Source organism: Xyrauchen texanus, chromosome 14, assembly GCF_025860055.1.
Source record: "Xyrauchen texanus isolate HMW12.3.18 chromosome 14, RBS_HiC_50CHRs, whole genome shotgun sequence".
Lineage (NCBI taxonomy): Eukaryota > Metazoa > Chordata > Actinopteri > Cypriniformes > Catostomidae > Xyrauchen > Xyrauchen texanus.
The window spans coordinates 5,873,137-5,887,961 of NC_068289.1; positions in this window are offsets into that span (position 1 = coordinate 5,873,137).

Below are 14,825 nucleotides of genomic sequence, written 5' to 3' on the forward strand. Positions count from 1 at the left end.
ATTCCGATTGCCTCGAACAGACTGGTCACATTGTGGCAGAAGCAGAGCCCATCTTGATAGGGTGAAGAAGCTGGAAAAAGGTTGGTGATGCTTCCTCTGATCTGCGACTTGCACGCTTGCATACAACAAGTTCCACTCCTTGAGCCTAGACGTCAAAAGCTCAGCATTTTACTTGGTGAGAGATCTCTAATCAAGTGGAGATCTCTAATGGAGATCTCTAATCAAGTTGTTGAGGTCTTTGGTTGGGGGTAGTATGGGTGTCTCTCCTCAGCTCCACCTCTGAAATTGTCATCTGGATCTACAAGTACTTCCTCGCTCTCTTATGGTAAATGGTCAGCACTTATATAGCGCCTTTTCAACCTTAACTGTATTCAAAGCGCTTTACACTGTGACTCATTCACATACATACGCCAATGGCGGTAGAGCTGATATGTAAGGTACGTAAGATAGCCTGCCATTGGGAGCAACTTGGGGTTCAGTGTCTTGCCCAAGGATACTTCGGCCGTGTGGGCCGGGATTCGTACCACCAACCCTGCGATTAGTGGCCGACCCGCTCTACCAACTGAGCCACAGCTCTATCTTGCGGCTCTCTTCTAAAGACGGCTGCTCTCTCTCTTGAGGAGTGTGTATGGGGAGCTCATGGAAGTGTGGCACCGGGGCGATGGATGAAGGAAGGTCTGAATACATGAAAGCAGGTGCATTCTTGCCAGTCTGACATTTGGAAGGGTCCAACATGCAGAAGTAGCAGTTGCTTGAGTGGTCAGTGGGTTCCCGCAAAATTCTTTCAACTATGACTAATGTGTATGAGATTCTCCCAACATTTTTCTTATATGATGTATTTTTTTCAATAACATTGAAAATTGTAAAACATTTTAAAATTAAAACATTTACAATTTTTAAAATTAACAAATTTTATAACCAAATTCCGAGCAACAAGTGTCCATCTTGCAGTGCTCACAGGTGAAATGAGGCGCCCAGTGTTTGTCTTGAACCCCGACAGGCATGCGAAATATGCCTTGTGGGCCTCACACATCTTAGAAGATGCTTCCATTTGAATATTTTTTGCTCTTAAATTTGCTCAGACATAGCAAAATCTGTCTGCCAGATGCTTGTAGCCACTTGATGCCATCTCAAAAAAAATGCAAATATGTATCCACTTAACTAACTAAACTGAACTGGTGGGCTTAAAGCCCCTGTATTTATACTACTATTCATATTACTGGAAAGTTCTAGAAGTTAGTCCAAGTACTGAATATATCTAGAATGTTCTGGAAAATAGGTACATTTCAAAATAACACTTTCCTGGTCACAAAAGCAAAGTTTGTGGGGAATAATAGCCATTTTCTATACTTTTGAGGCATAAGCAATTGGGAAACAGCACTTGCTACACAGGAACCAAAAAAAACAATTTGTTACACTGTATAATGTGTAAAATATGGTGTGTGGTAAACATTACTTGAAGATTCATAGATGTTTTGTTCTACAAAATAAATAAGTCATACCTCAAACATTAATTTTTAAGCCATATTGAATTGCATACTTAAACAATATGGTGGATTCAAAATTCACGTTTGAGGTATGATCGTCAAGTTATGTTTAAACAACAGATCTTATTTTACCCAAAGGAAAAGCCAGTGGAAACACGTTGCGATTTTAGACTTCCAGGTTCGCCTACAGATTGACAGCAATATTCCTCTGAACAATCAATTAGATGAAATTGTACTTTTTAATTTTATCCTCAGCATAACACCAATTATATCCTCCGAGTACACCAATAACCAGAGACCTATTGTTATTGTCTTCAAAGAATTTGCCCTGTACCCTTACTAGAGTCGAGAGAAATTTTAGGGATATGTGTGTGTGCTCAAAGGAAATTCCGTGTTTTGATCATTAAATATTACGTTCAAAACACTTGGCTAATGCAAGACTAAAATGTATTTATTTATGAGGTTGAAAACAGTGGAACATTTATTTTCTTTGACATTTTCAACCAATAAATTATAATTGCATTTCTTGGTCTCGTAATGGTTTACCTTGAGACTTTTTAAGGTCCAGTTTTTTCCCATTTTCTATGTAGGCAGGCTAAAAGGCAAATGAAATGTGAACATAAATATTGCAATTTATTATTCTGTTTTTAGCCCTCGTCATCTTGTTGGCTTGGAAGAGGTATAAATGAAATGCTTTCGGTAATGAGTGAAGCCGTTTTCCCTTGACACTATTTCTCATTAGATAGGCTTGCTAAGGCAAGCATTAATCGTATTATTGCTCATATTTGGTTGTTATTTTTTTATATATAAAATATATATATATTAAATATAGATAACTCGTTATATAAATAACTCGTGCTGCACCTTTTGTGCTACAGGCTTGTATTGTATATCTTGTGTCATGTAGCTTGTTTAGGAGAGGTTTGCTATGACTTGTTGGCATTGTTTTTCTCCCAGCAGAGAATAAAACGACAACAAAAAACAGAGTAGACATGCATTGAAGGATATATATAAAAGGCAAAATATTAGAGACTTGAGGCTGGGCTCTGTGACCTGGGGCAGTAAGCAGTAGTGAAGTCTAGGTCATACGCTGTATGCCCACCTATCTTTCTTTGGATTTTGTGTATTCCCACCTGAAATAAATGATTATACATATGGCCGCCAAAGCAAAGTAATTTTTTGAACTGTAACTTTTAAATCTACTAATGTGATGCTGCAGCACTGTTGAGTGAAATGTATTTTTATAACTGTACAGAGATTCTCTTCAAATGTGCATGGAGCTGCGGGGAGGGCAACTGATGGCATTGGCAAGACAGATAGTCCAACTAATCTTATCCACCAATCAGAACATTAATTTCATATGTGATTGAATATTTGCTAACCAATCTTTTTCCCCTTTCAGCAAGGGGCAGGACATTTACAGTGTGATGCACAAGCAGCCCAGGAGTACACAATTTGTGCTGTAAATTTATTTCCCTGATAAACTTAAATAAAGAAACGTCCCTTTTTCAGGATACTGTATTTTAAAGATAATTTTGTAAAAATCCAAATATTTTACAGGTCTTTTTTAAACCCTTTACAAAATTTTCCATGCTTGTTCAATGAACTTAAACAATTAATTAACGACCGTTCCACAGGTGCATGTTAAGACACTAACAGCTTACAGACGGTAGGCAATTAAGGTCACAGTTATATAAACTAAAAACACTAAAGAGACCTTTCTACTGACTCTGAAAACACCAAAAGAAATATGCCCAATGTCCCTGCTCATCTGCGTGAATGTGCCATAGGAATGCTGCATGAGGACTGTAGATGTGGCCAGGGCAATAAATTGTATGTCCGTACTTTGAGATGCCCAAGACAGCACTACAGGGAGACAGGAAGGACAGCTGATCGTCCTCACAGTGGCAGACCACGTGTAACAACACATCCGAATACCACACCTGCGGGACAGGTATAGGATGGCAACAACATCTGCCCAAGTTACACCAGGAATGCACAATTCCTCCAGCAGTGCTCAGACTGCCTGCAATAGGCTGAGAGCTTGTTGGCCTGTTGTAAGGCAGGTCCTTACCAGACATCACCGGCAACAACGTCACCTTTGGCTGCAAACCCACCTTCGCTGGACCAGACAGGACTGGCAAAAAGTGCACTTCACTGATGAGTTGCGGTTTTTTCTCACCAGGGGTGATGGTTGGACTGCATCGAGGGTGTCACTGCATCATCGGACTGAGCTTGTTGTCATTGCAGGCAATCTCAACGCTGTGCGTTACATGTGGCACCCTTCCTGCAGGCTCATCCTGACACGACCCTGTATCATGACAATGCCACCAGCCATACTGCTTGTTTTTTTGCATGATTTCCTGCAAGACAGGAATGTCAAGTGTTCTGCCATGGCCAGCGACGAGCCCAGATCTCAATCCCATTGAGCACATCTGGGACCTGTTGGGACTAGGGCCATTCGCCGCAGAAATGTCCAGGAACTTGCGTGGGGTAACATCTCACAGCAAGAACTGGCAAATTTGGTGCAGTCCATGAGGAGAAGCACTGCAGGATTAATGCAGCTGGTGGCCACACCAGATACTGTTACTTTAGATTTTTTGTTCAGCTTATGTCTTGGTTGTAGAATCTTTTTATGTTCATACAAATATTTACACGTTAAGTTTGCTGAAAATAAAAGCAGTTGAAAGTGACAGGACGTTTCATTTTTTGCTAAAGTTTATACACACTGATGGCCAAAAGTTGGGAATAATGTACAGATTTTGCTGTTTCGGAAGGAAATTGTTACTTTAATTCACCAAGTGGCATTCAACTGATAACAAAGTATAGTCAGGACATTACTGATGTTAAAAACAGCACCGTCACTATTTGAAAAGTATTTTTTTTTTATCAAATCTAGGCAGACCCCATTTCCAGCAGCCATCACTCCAACATCTTATCCTTGAGTAATCATGCTAAATTACTCAATTGGAACTAGAAAATCACTTGTCTTTATATCAAACACTGCTGAAAGCTATTTGGTTAATTATATGAAGCTTAACATTGTCTTTGTGTTTATTTTTTAATTGCCACAGTATGCAATAGACTGGCATGTCTGAAGGTCAATATTAGGACAAAAATGTTTCAATCATTGTTTTGAGGAATGAAGGCTATACAATGCTTGAAATTGCCAAAAAACTGAAGATTTCATACAAAGATGTCACTACAGTCTTCAAAGACAAAGCACAACTGGCTCTAACAAGGACAGAAAGAGATGTGGAAGGCCAGATGTACAACTAAACAAGAGGATAAGTACATCAGAGTCTCTAGTTTGAGAAATAGACACCTTCTACCCGCTCAACACCAGTTTGATGTACAACAGCAAAAGAAGACTCAGGGTTGCAGCCTTATGGGAAGAATTGCAAAGAAAAAGCCACTTTTGAAACAGAAAAAGAAAAGGTTAGATTGGGCAATGAACAACAGATAATTGGAAAAGAGTGTTATGGATCTTAACCGCATTGAGCTTTGTGGGATCAGCTAGACTGTAAGGTGTGTGAGAAGTGCCCGACAAGACAGTCACATCTATGGCAAGTGCTACAGGAAGCATGAGGTGAAATGTCACCTGAGTATCTGGACAATACCAAGGATCTGCAAAGCTGTCATTGCTCCACATGAAGGATTTTTGATGAGAACTCTTTGAAGTAGTTTATGAATATTTTTTTTCACGTTTTTAATATCCTGACTATACATTGTGATCAGTTGAATGCCACTTTGGTGAATAAGAGTACCAATTTCTTTCCATAAAATCAAAACCTGTACATTATTCCAAACTTTTGGCCGCCTGTATGTATGTATAGTGTGTGTGTGTGTGTGTGTGTATATATATATACACACACACACACACACACGTTTCATAGGGAAATAAAATTACAGCACAAATTATGGTTACTCAAGGGATGCTCGTGCATCAGCATTTGATGGAAATGAACGTTCTGATTAGTGGATCAGATTAGTTGGCCTGTCTGTCTTGCCAGTGCCATCAGATGCGCTCCCGCAGCTCCATGCATGTTTAAAGAGAATTTCTGTACACTTTTAAAAATAAATTTCACTCAATGGTGCTGCGGCATCATGTTAGTAAATAGAAAGTTCTAGGTCAAAAGCCTACTCGTTGCTTTGGCGGCCATACATATTTATTTGTAGTGGTCATTCGCAAAATCCTACGAAAAATAGGTGGGTATATGGCGTATGCCTGCATATGAGATTACATTACTGAATCAAAAGTCTTATTTATTTTCCTTCATAAATTCACAGTATGCCCATCTCTTCAGACACTACTACACCATTGGCTGTAAGCAATCACTTTGTGCCCTAAAAATTACCCTAGCATCCTGTTTGTGAGTTTTGGACATCCGAGCGCCACTCACATTTTCTTCCGAAAATGTAAAACCGGTTGATTACCTTTAGTTCAGGTATGGTGTACAAAGGCAAACATTCATTGAGCAAAATCATATTCAAGACACTGCAAATGTGTGTGCACTTATATCATGATGTGGTTTCATTACAATCCATCACACCTTTTGCTCCACACTAACCTTAGAAGGCCTAGGTGATGAACAGTCACATGACAAACGTATTTTAATAGTGCATTGGCACTGTTTCTATTTAATAGTGCATTGGCTCAAAGTAGAGCCAAGTCTGCTAAGTGATGTATGGTTGGTCTATATTTAGCTGCGGCATAGGCTACTGTGTAAACCAGACAAGTGACATGAGCTCACTTGGCAACAATGGTTGGTATCTTCTCACAAAACATGCCCCTACAAAGAGTTTATCCCTGCAGGTGTCTCATTTCAACATGCAGAAGTTTATCACAAATTATAATCATGTGACAGGAAATGGCTACCAGAAGAATTGAATGTGAACTTTTATGCAGGTCTCATCAATAGTTTGTCCACCAATGGTTTGGCTTTCCATTTAGCACATAACTGAATAAAACAGGCTCCATGACTATGATAACTGCAAGAGTTCAATTAAAATACAGGTGTGAGGGACTTCAACATATAAACTGCACAAATAAAAAATATATATTTGTCTCTCACTTGCTGTTGCTCGCGAGAGACAAATATATATTTGTCTCTCACTTGCTGTTGCTCGCATGTCAATGATGCCAAGATCTATGTTTATATTTTATTAAATTTCATCACTGAGAAGGTTTGCTCGCAAATGTAATAGCACCAAACAGCACAAGCAGCCTCAAGAATGGACACGTAGTGGACTTATTACACTTTTCCTTGAGCAGAAGTCTATCACACTAGAGGTCACTAAGTTTGTTCAAAGGGGAGAGTGAAAAGAGTGCACTCTCATGCATGGTTGACAGATTGCACAAAATAAGTATAACATTAGGCAGAATATTTCCAATTTGCGCAATACATACATTTCTAATTGAGGGGTTTCTTTTATCTGACATCCATGAGCATGTTAAACGCTCGTGGAGGCACGTTAGGTCCCAATACAAGATAACTGAAATAGCCAATAAAAAAAAAACGCTATTAGGACAAATGAGCCATGGGCTAGATTAAACCATGTGGAGGGCTGTACCTTTAGGCAAGGCCTTAATTACCTTGCCAAGCTCTTCCAAGGTTATATCAAAATCAAGATAACTTTTTTGCTCTGTCATCAGTTTAGGGAGATCTAATGATTCCTCAATGTTCCTAATATCTTCATCAGTAGATGAAGACGTGGAACTATAAAGATCAAGATAAAATTCTTTAAAAGCATTAATATCAATGGCTGAAGTGAATATTTCACCACCAGCGAAACAGAGGGAATGATAGAAAAAGACTATATATATCTAGCCAAAAGCTTCCCTGATTTTTTCCTGATCTCAAAGTATGACTGTCTTGCCCTGAATAGCCAAAACTCCACCTTTCATGACAAAATAGTATTATATCTGTATTTCAAGCAGGTCAATTCAGTGTGGTGTATGGTCTGAGCACTGACAGGCTGACCCTCACCCCTTAAATGTATGAGTGCTGCCAGCATTGCTGCAGAGGTTGATTTCCCAAAGACAACCTCTGGATATGACGCTGAGCACGTGCACTCAACCTCTTTGGTCGACCACGGCAAAGCCTGTTCTGAGTGGAACCTGTCCTGTTAAACTGCTGTATGGTCTTGGCCACAGTGCTGCAGCTCAGTGTCAGGGTCTTGGCAATCTTCTTATAGCCTAGGCAATCTTTATGTAGAGCAACAATTATTTTTTTCAGATCCTCAGAGAGTTCTTTGCCATGAGGTGCCATGTTGAGCTTCCAGTGACCAGTGATGACACCAAATTTAACACACCTGCTCCCCATTCACACCTGAGACCTTGTAACACTAACGAGTCACATGACATCAAGGAAGGAAAATGGCTAATTGGGCCCAATTTGGACATTTTCACTTAGGGGTGTACTCACTTTTGTTGCCAGCGGTTTAGACATTAATGGCTGTGTGTTGAGTTATTTTGAGGGGACAGCAAATGTACACTGTTATACAAGCTGTACACTCACTACTTTACATTGTAGCAAAGTGTCATTTCTTCAGTGTTGTCACATGAAAAGATATAATCAAATATTTACAAAAATGTGAGGGGTGTACTCACTTTTGTGAGATACTGTATATATATATATATATATATATGTATATATATATATATATATATATGTTATTTTTAAAGGCCATTCAGATTCCTCAGACAGTCAAATTAATATTCAGTGAGACGGCCCATTCGGCCTTGACCTGAGTGGAACATATGCCCTAATCACTCTATTGATTTGCAAGAAATATTCCACAAAACAAACTCCATCCAATTGGAGGCTTTCCAGAAGGAGTGTTACTTCACAAAACAAACTGTAGCTGCTAGGCGGAACCAACACAAAAAGAAACAAAGAAGGTGCTTCTCTTCCTCGGATGGTCAAGTGAATGTTCAGTGAGTCAGGTCCACTCGGCTGTATCAAGAGCATCACACAGTAACTTACTCATTCCATTGACTTTATGAAGGATATCGCTTGTTGTGGGCATGTACATGTTTTGCAGCCATCCTTAGTATCCATTCTCAATTTAGCCGGGAACATCAGTACAAAAGTGACTTTCCGTTGATGTGAGAGTTCCTTGCATTCCTTGAAACGATCAAGTTTTTCTCTTGTCAAATTCACAAAGTCTGAGAACAAGAAAATGTTGTGGTTCTTCCAAGAATGCCTTTACTACTCGCCTTGCATAACACAAGATCTTAATTGGATGATCTTAAAATTTTTGACATATTGATCGATTGACATATTACAACAAGATCCTCCAAGTCTGCCACGACCTTTGCAGCAATGCCAACATGCTCGACAGTTGACGCTGAATCTCTCCTGCCGCACCATTGTATTGAGTGTATTGAGTTCCTGGTCTGCGGCCCTGTCTTTTAATGTCTCCAGAGCCCGAGAATTTTTAATTCTTTGCCATATTGTCTTCCTTGAACAGTTATGGATCAGGGTGTATCGAATCTCACCGGTTTATGATTCAAAAAGTATTAAAAACTAGCAAAGTGCACAGAGCTCGCCGTTCACACGTCCAACCCTCGCATGACGCCACACTACTCGCTTTAAAAATATATATATATTTTAATAATGTAATTACAGAATCACTGCATTCTCACTTTTCCACTGGCCAACAGTAGTATGCATTAAGAGTATATTTGTTATGGAAGAAAAAAAAAACATTTGAGCTCTTTTGATATTACTTCTGATGTGTGTTTTTCAGCATGTGTTTGTGTCCTGAAGCCTCTCACACAACATCCAGCTGGGGGCATCCTACTTGTGTGGTTGTTGGAGCTGAAATGAAACAAGGGTGGACAGGGATGGAAAAGAGACAGAAAATTCTTTCACATTTGGGCTTGATTTTGTTTCCAGATAAATGCCCATCACTCACAGTCACAACTCTGATCTCTGCTTCAGGAGCACTGGAATGTAGTCAGTGTGTTTTTTTAGTGTTTGAGTGACGGAAAAGCACTCCGAGTTTACCCCACCAATGTGACAGTGTGCTTGTGAACTTTAACACCTTCCTGCATTTTTGAGTGTTTTGTGTGTGAATGTTTTCTCAGTACTACACTGGCACAAATCTGCTTATGAACAAGTGAGAAATTATACTTTGAAAATTAGGTAAAAGAGAGAGATATCAGTGGTTAGAACAAAAAGAACAGGCTGTTTTATGAAGGCACGTGCAGGTATGACAAATGCCCCCCCCTTTTTGTTTTTTTGTTTTTTGAAGAGGCAGCTTTTTCTTTCTTTTCTATCAGTTAGAGTTGGCCAGACTCCAATAACTTGCCCCATTGAGCTAAAGCTAAAAGGACCACGAGCGCACACACAGCCGAGCGAGCATGAGGGCGGGCGGATGTAAAAAAAAAATTTCACCCTTGTGGGTTTTTTGTTTGGGCTCAATCCCCAGTCCTTTCAGAGGACATAAAGGAAGTGCTGCCCTCAGCAGAGTCATCTGGGATAGAGCTGCGGCATGGGTGAGAGGCAGACTATAGGTGGCGATTAGGCCCTTTAATGTGTGTTGAATCCTTTTACAGTCACATGATATGAACTAATGTCACCATTTAATTATAAAACAACAGAGACCTGGCTGAGGGAGGAGGAGGGACTGTTTGTTTTGCACCAGCTGTACCAAAGTCAGTGTTATTATCGTTAACAGGGAAAATAAAATCCATTAATCTGATTTAAAATAAAAACTTAACTTAAGAAACTAAACCAAAATATATCCAATGTTAACCTAAATTAGCATTAATTTTGTATACAATGTATACTATACAATTTGAAACCTTTATAACCTGGCTTTATTCAATTTAAAAATATGGGACAGAGTGAAAACTAAAACTAAATATACTGAAAGAACAAACTGACAATAACTACACCAGTGTGGATGACCACTACATCACACTTCATACTTCTCACCTTTTTGTTTTTACACAGGCTATAAAAGCATTGAGATATGATTTATGCTATAAATGTTTTATGATCAGTAGAGTAATGATAGTGTCATGAATGTTGAAACTGCCCTAATACAAGCTTGACTGTTCATGTAACATGTACCCTCTTAATACTCTTGGACACCTGTTGTCCCATTCAGCTAATCTTGTTGGACTTATTTGCAACAGTGGTCTCCAATAGTCGATGTTAAATTTAGGATGACCTATCTTTGCGGGAGAATGGCGTGTGAGCAGACACAGCCCATTTAAACTGAAAAACAGATCTCTAATTACACTGTATGTAGGAACAGGAAACAAATCCTGAATGAAACTTAACCTCCAACTTAGTGTATTTTAAAGTAAGTCGACAAAAGTAAAAAGAATGCTAATGATTAAATATGAGACAAATATGTAATGACAAATCAATGTAAATATCACTTTTACACAGAATACTGTATTTTTATTGGGTATCATTTCCGATCAAGCTGTAATCTTTTCAAATTATGCAAAAAAGTGTGAAGATATTATTTAATTGTATGTCTTTAGGACACATAAAATGTTAGCTATGAAATTAATCTTAGCAAAGATTCTGCCATTTAATTTCAAAAACTTTAAAAATGTCATTTCCATCACCATCATTTCCACAACACAGAATCTGAGATGTGATGGAAATGACACTGGTGAGAACTTTCATTCCCCGAAGTTGAAGAAACACCTGCAACGGTGTGATCTGTGTGCTATACTATTATCATTTCTCCTTCAAAATGAAAATATGTGTCTCAAATTTTCACAGAATTATGATTTCTCTCTTTCAATTTCATTAAAGACACAAAGATGATGAATTCAAACCCATTATGAAAACATCAAATAAACAGTTATTAAAGGGATAGTTCATTGAAAATTTTAAATTCTCTCATCATTTACACATCCTCATGCCATCCCAGATGTGTATGACTTCCTTTCTTCAGCAGAACACAAAGATTTTTAGAAGAATATCTCAGCTCTCTAGGTCCATACAATGTAAGTGAATGGTGGCCAGTATTTTGAAGGCCCAAAAAGCACATAAAGGCAGACATAAAAGCACATAATCCATACAACTCCAATGGTTAAATCTGTGCCTTCAGAAGTGAAATGATAGATGTGGGTGAGAAACAGATACCCGCTGTAAGTCCTTTCTCACTATAAATTCTCCTCCCTGCCCAGTATATGCCCAAAGAATGTGAATCGCCAAAAACAAAAGAAGAAGAATGTGAAAGTGTAGATTTATAGTAAAAAAGGACTTAAATACCACTGGAGTCTTATGGATTACTTTATGCTGCCTTAATGTGCTTTTTGGACCTTCAAAGCTCTGGCCACCATTCACTTGCATTGTATGGACCTACAGAGCTGAGATATTCTTCTAAAAATCTTTCTTTGTGTTCTGCTGAAGAAAGGAAGTCATACACATCTGGGATGCCATGAGGGTGAGTAAATTATTTTAATCTTTCTGTGAACTACTCCTTTAACAGCATATGCACACCTTGAACCTGGCTGAGCTCGAAAATGGGTCCCAAACATACTGAGTGGCTCTCTTGATATAAACAACAAGGCCCAGTGGTATTCGGGCAGAAAGGCTGCATACATTTCCAAAGTGATTAAAGGCTATAAATAACTGCCTTTATTATCAGTTCTGGTATGGTAAAGCCAAGCCTTACACAGAGACACTAAAATTCAGAGATAGCAGTGCAACCATCTTTCCATGGACAACCAATCTAATGACACCCTTCAAACACTGAACTTAACACCTACTGCCTATCACCTCCTCTTCAGTGCCTGGCTCCAGGCTACATTTCTCACAGTCCTGTTCTATAAGCAATCAATTTTGTTTTATGGAATTGTATTTTTTCTTCTTCTAAGAAGTTGTCCTTCTTTTTTACTATATATATATATATATATACACACACACACATCACCGACCACTTTATTAGGTACACTTGTACACCTACTTATTCATGTGATTATCTAATTAGCCAATCTTGTGACAGCTGTGTGATGCATAAAATCCTGCAGATACGGGTCAGGAGTTTCAGTTAATGTTCACATCAACCATCAGAATAGAGAAAGAATGTGATCTCGGTGATTTCGACAGTGGCATGATTGTTGGTGCCATATGGGCTGGTTTAAATATTTCTGTAACTGCTGATCTCCTGGGATTTACACGCACAAATGTCTGTAGAGTGTATAGAGAATGGTGAGAGAAACACATCCGTTGAGTGGCATTTCTGTGTCTGAAAATGGCTGTTGATGACAGGGGTCAATGGAGAATGGCCAGACTGGTTTGAGCTGACAGAAATGCTATGGTAATTCAGATTACCCCTCTGGACAATTGTAGTGAGCAGAATAGCATCTCAGAATGCACAATATGTCAAACCTTGAGGCGGATGGGCTACAACAGGAGAAGACCATGTTGAGTTCTGTCAGCAAAGAACAGAAAACTGAGGCTGCAGTGGGCCTACTATTTGTGTACCTAAGTAGAAATCCAGATTTCTCAGACCTGGTGATTTGTTTCCAATCGTCTACTGTCCAGTTTTGGTGAGCCTGTACCCACTGCATCCATCCATCCGATTTTTTAGATTATACTTACAATGAACACTGTGTTCACTGTAACCTTGAAAGAAGGTTTGCCAGTTTGAAATTGACATTGTCTCTCTAATCCTTTGCCCCTTAAATAATCCAACACACTTGTCCTCTCACAGATATCTAGCCACAGAGCACAGGATACAGCCAATAGTGCTGCTTCAACTGCTGTATGTGCACAAGGCCGCTCCCACACACAGCATGTGCTGACTATATGTAATAAGTGTCATTTCAGAAGAACCAGTGTGGTGAGAATTAAGGATAACAATGTGAGGTCTCTGAACTTGAACTCACTGTCAGATGTAAAAAAAAAAAAATTTGTGTTTTTTTTAGCTGGTAGTGTTGGGATCCAACTCCCTTGCTTTTACTGCTCTGGACCATTAAGCTTTTTTCCCTGTACAAATGTATGGCTGATTGAGTGAAGACAATTACATTTATTCTAACCTGATCTTTATGTGAATGTGAATTTAGTGAATTAAAGGGAATGTTCACCTAAAAATGAAAATTCAGACATCATTTACTCAACCTCATGTTGTTCCAATCCTGTATGACTTTCTTTATTCTGTGGAACACAAAGTGAGATGCTTGGCAGAAAACTGTCACTGTCAGCATTTCTTGCGTGTTTTATTCTTTCATGCAGTGAAAATTAATAGTGACTGTGGCTAACATTCTGCCTGATATCCATGGAAGCAAGTCATACTGGGTGAAAATATGGGTGAACATTTCCTTTAATGTATAATTTGCACATCCAAAATTTCAAAAGGTAGGACAGATTTGGCCATCATGTTTCCCTCTATAATATTCCTCATAAACTTATGAACAGTCTGGCCAACTTTCTTATCCTACTGTTGAACCAGGTGCCTTTTATCCAAGATCTTTTCTGGCCCCTTCAAACCAATCCAAAACACTCTTATCTTTGGGCACACAGTCTTTTTGGAAAATGGTCATGGACTATAGAGATGTACACACACTGAACTCTTTATTAGGAACACCTGTACACCTACTTATTCATTTGATTATCTAATCAGCCAATTGTGTAGCAGCAGTGCAATGCATAAAATCATGCAGATTCAGGTCAGGAGCTTCAGTTAATGTTCACATCAACCATCAGAATGGGGAAAAATGTGATCTAAGTGATTTCGATCGTGGCATGATTGTTGGTGCCAGACGGGCTGGTTTGAGTATTTCTGTAGCTGCTGATCTCCTGGGATTTTCACCATAGCAATCTCTAGAGTTTACTCAGAATGGTGCCAAATACAAATAACATCCATTGAGAGGCAGTTCTACAAATGGAAATGCTTTGTTGATGAGAGAGTTCAATGGAGAATGACCAGACTGGTTCGAACTGATAGAAAGGCTACAGTAACTCAGATAACCACTCTGTAAAATTGTAGTGAGCAGATTAACATCTCAGAAAGCACAACACGTCAAACCGCGAGGCAGATGGTTTACAACAGCTCAAGACCACGTTGAACACCTTATTAGGACCATAGTGTTCCTAATAAAGTGCTCAGTGGGTGTATTTTGACCCAACAGTATTTTGGAGATTTTAGCTGAATCCATTTCAAAGAATTTCAGCTCTTGTAAACCCCAACAACAGGGCAGGTATTATTTAGTGTTCTTAATTAGGATTAGGATTTGGATGCATATACGGTATGTTATTGTTGTTAATTGTGTGCACTGCAGTATTGGGGAAAGCCAAGCTGTTTCTGTAGCTGCTCATAATTTAAAGACTCCATGAAAACACTTGGCGAATGTTT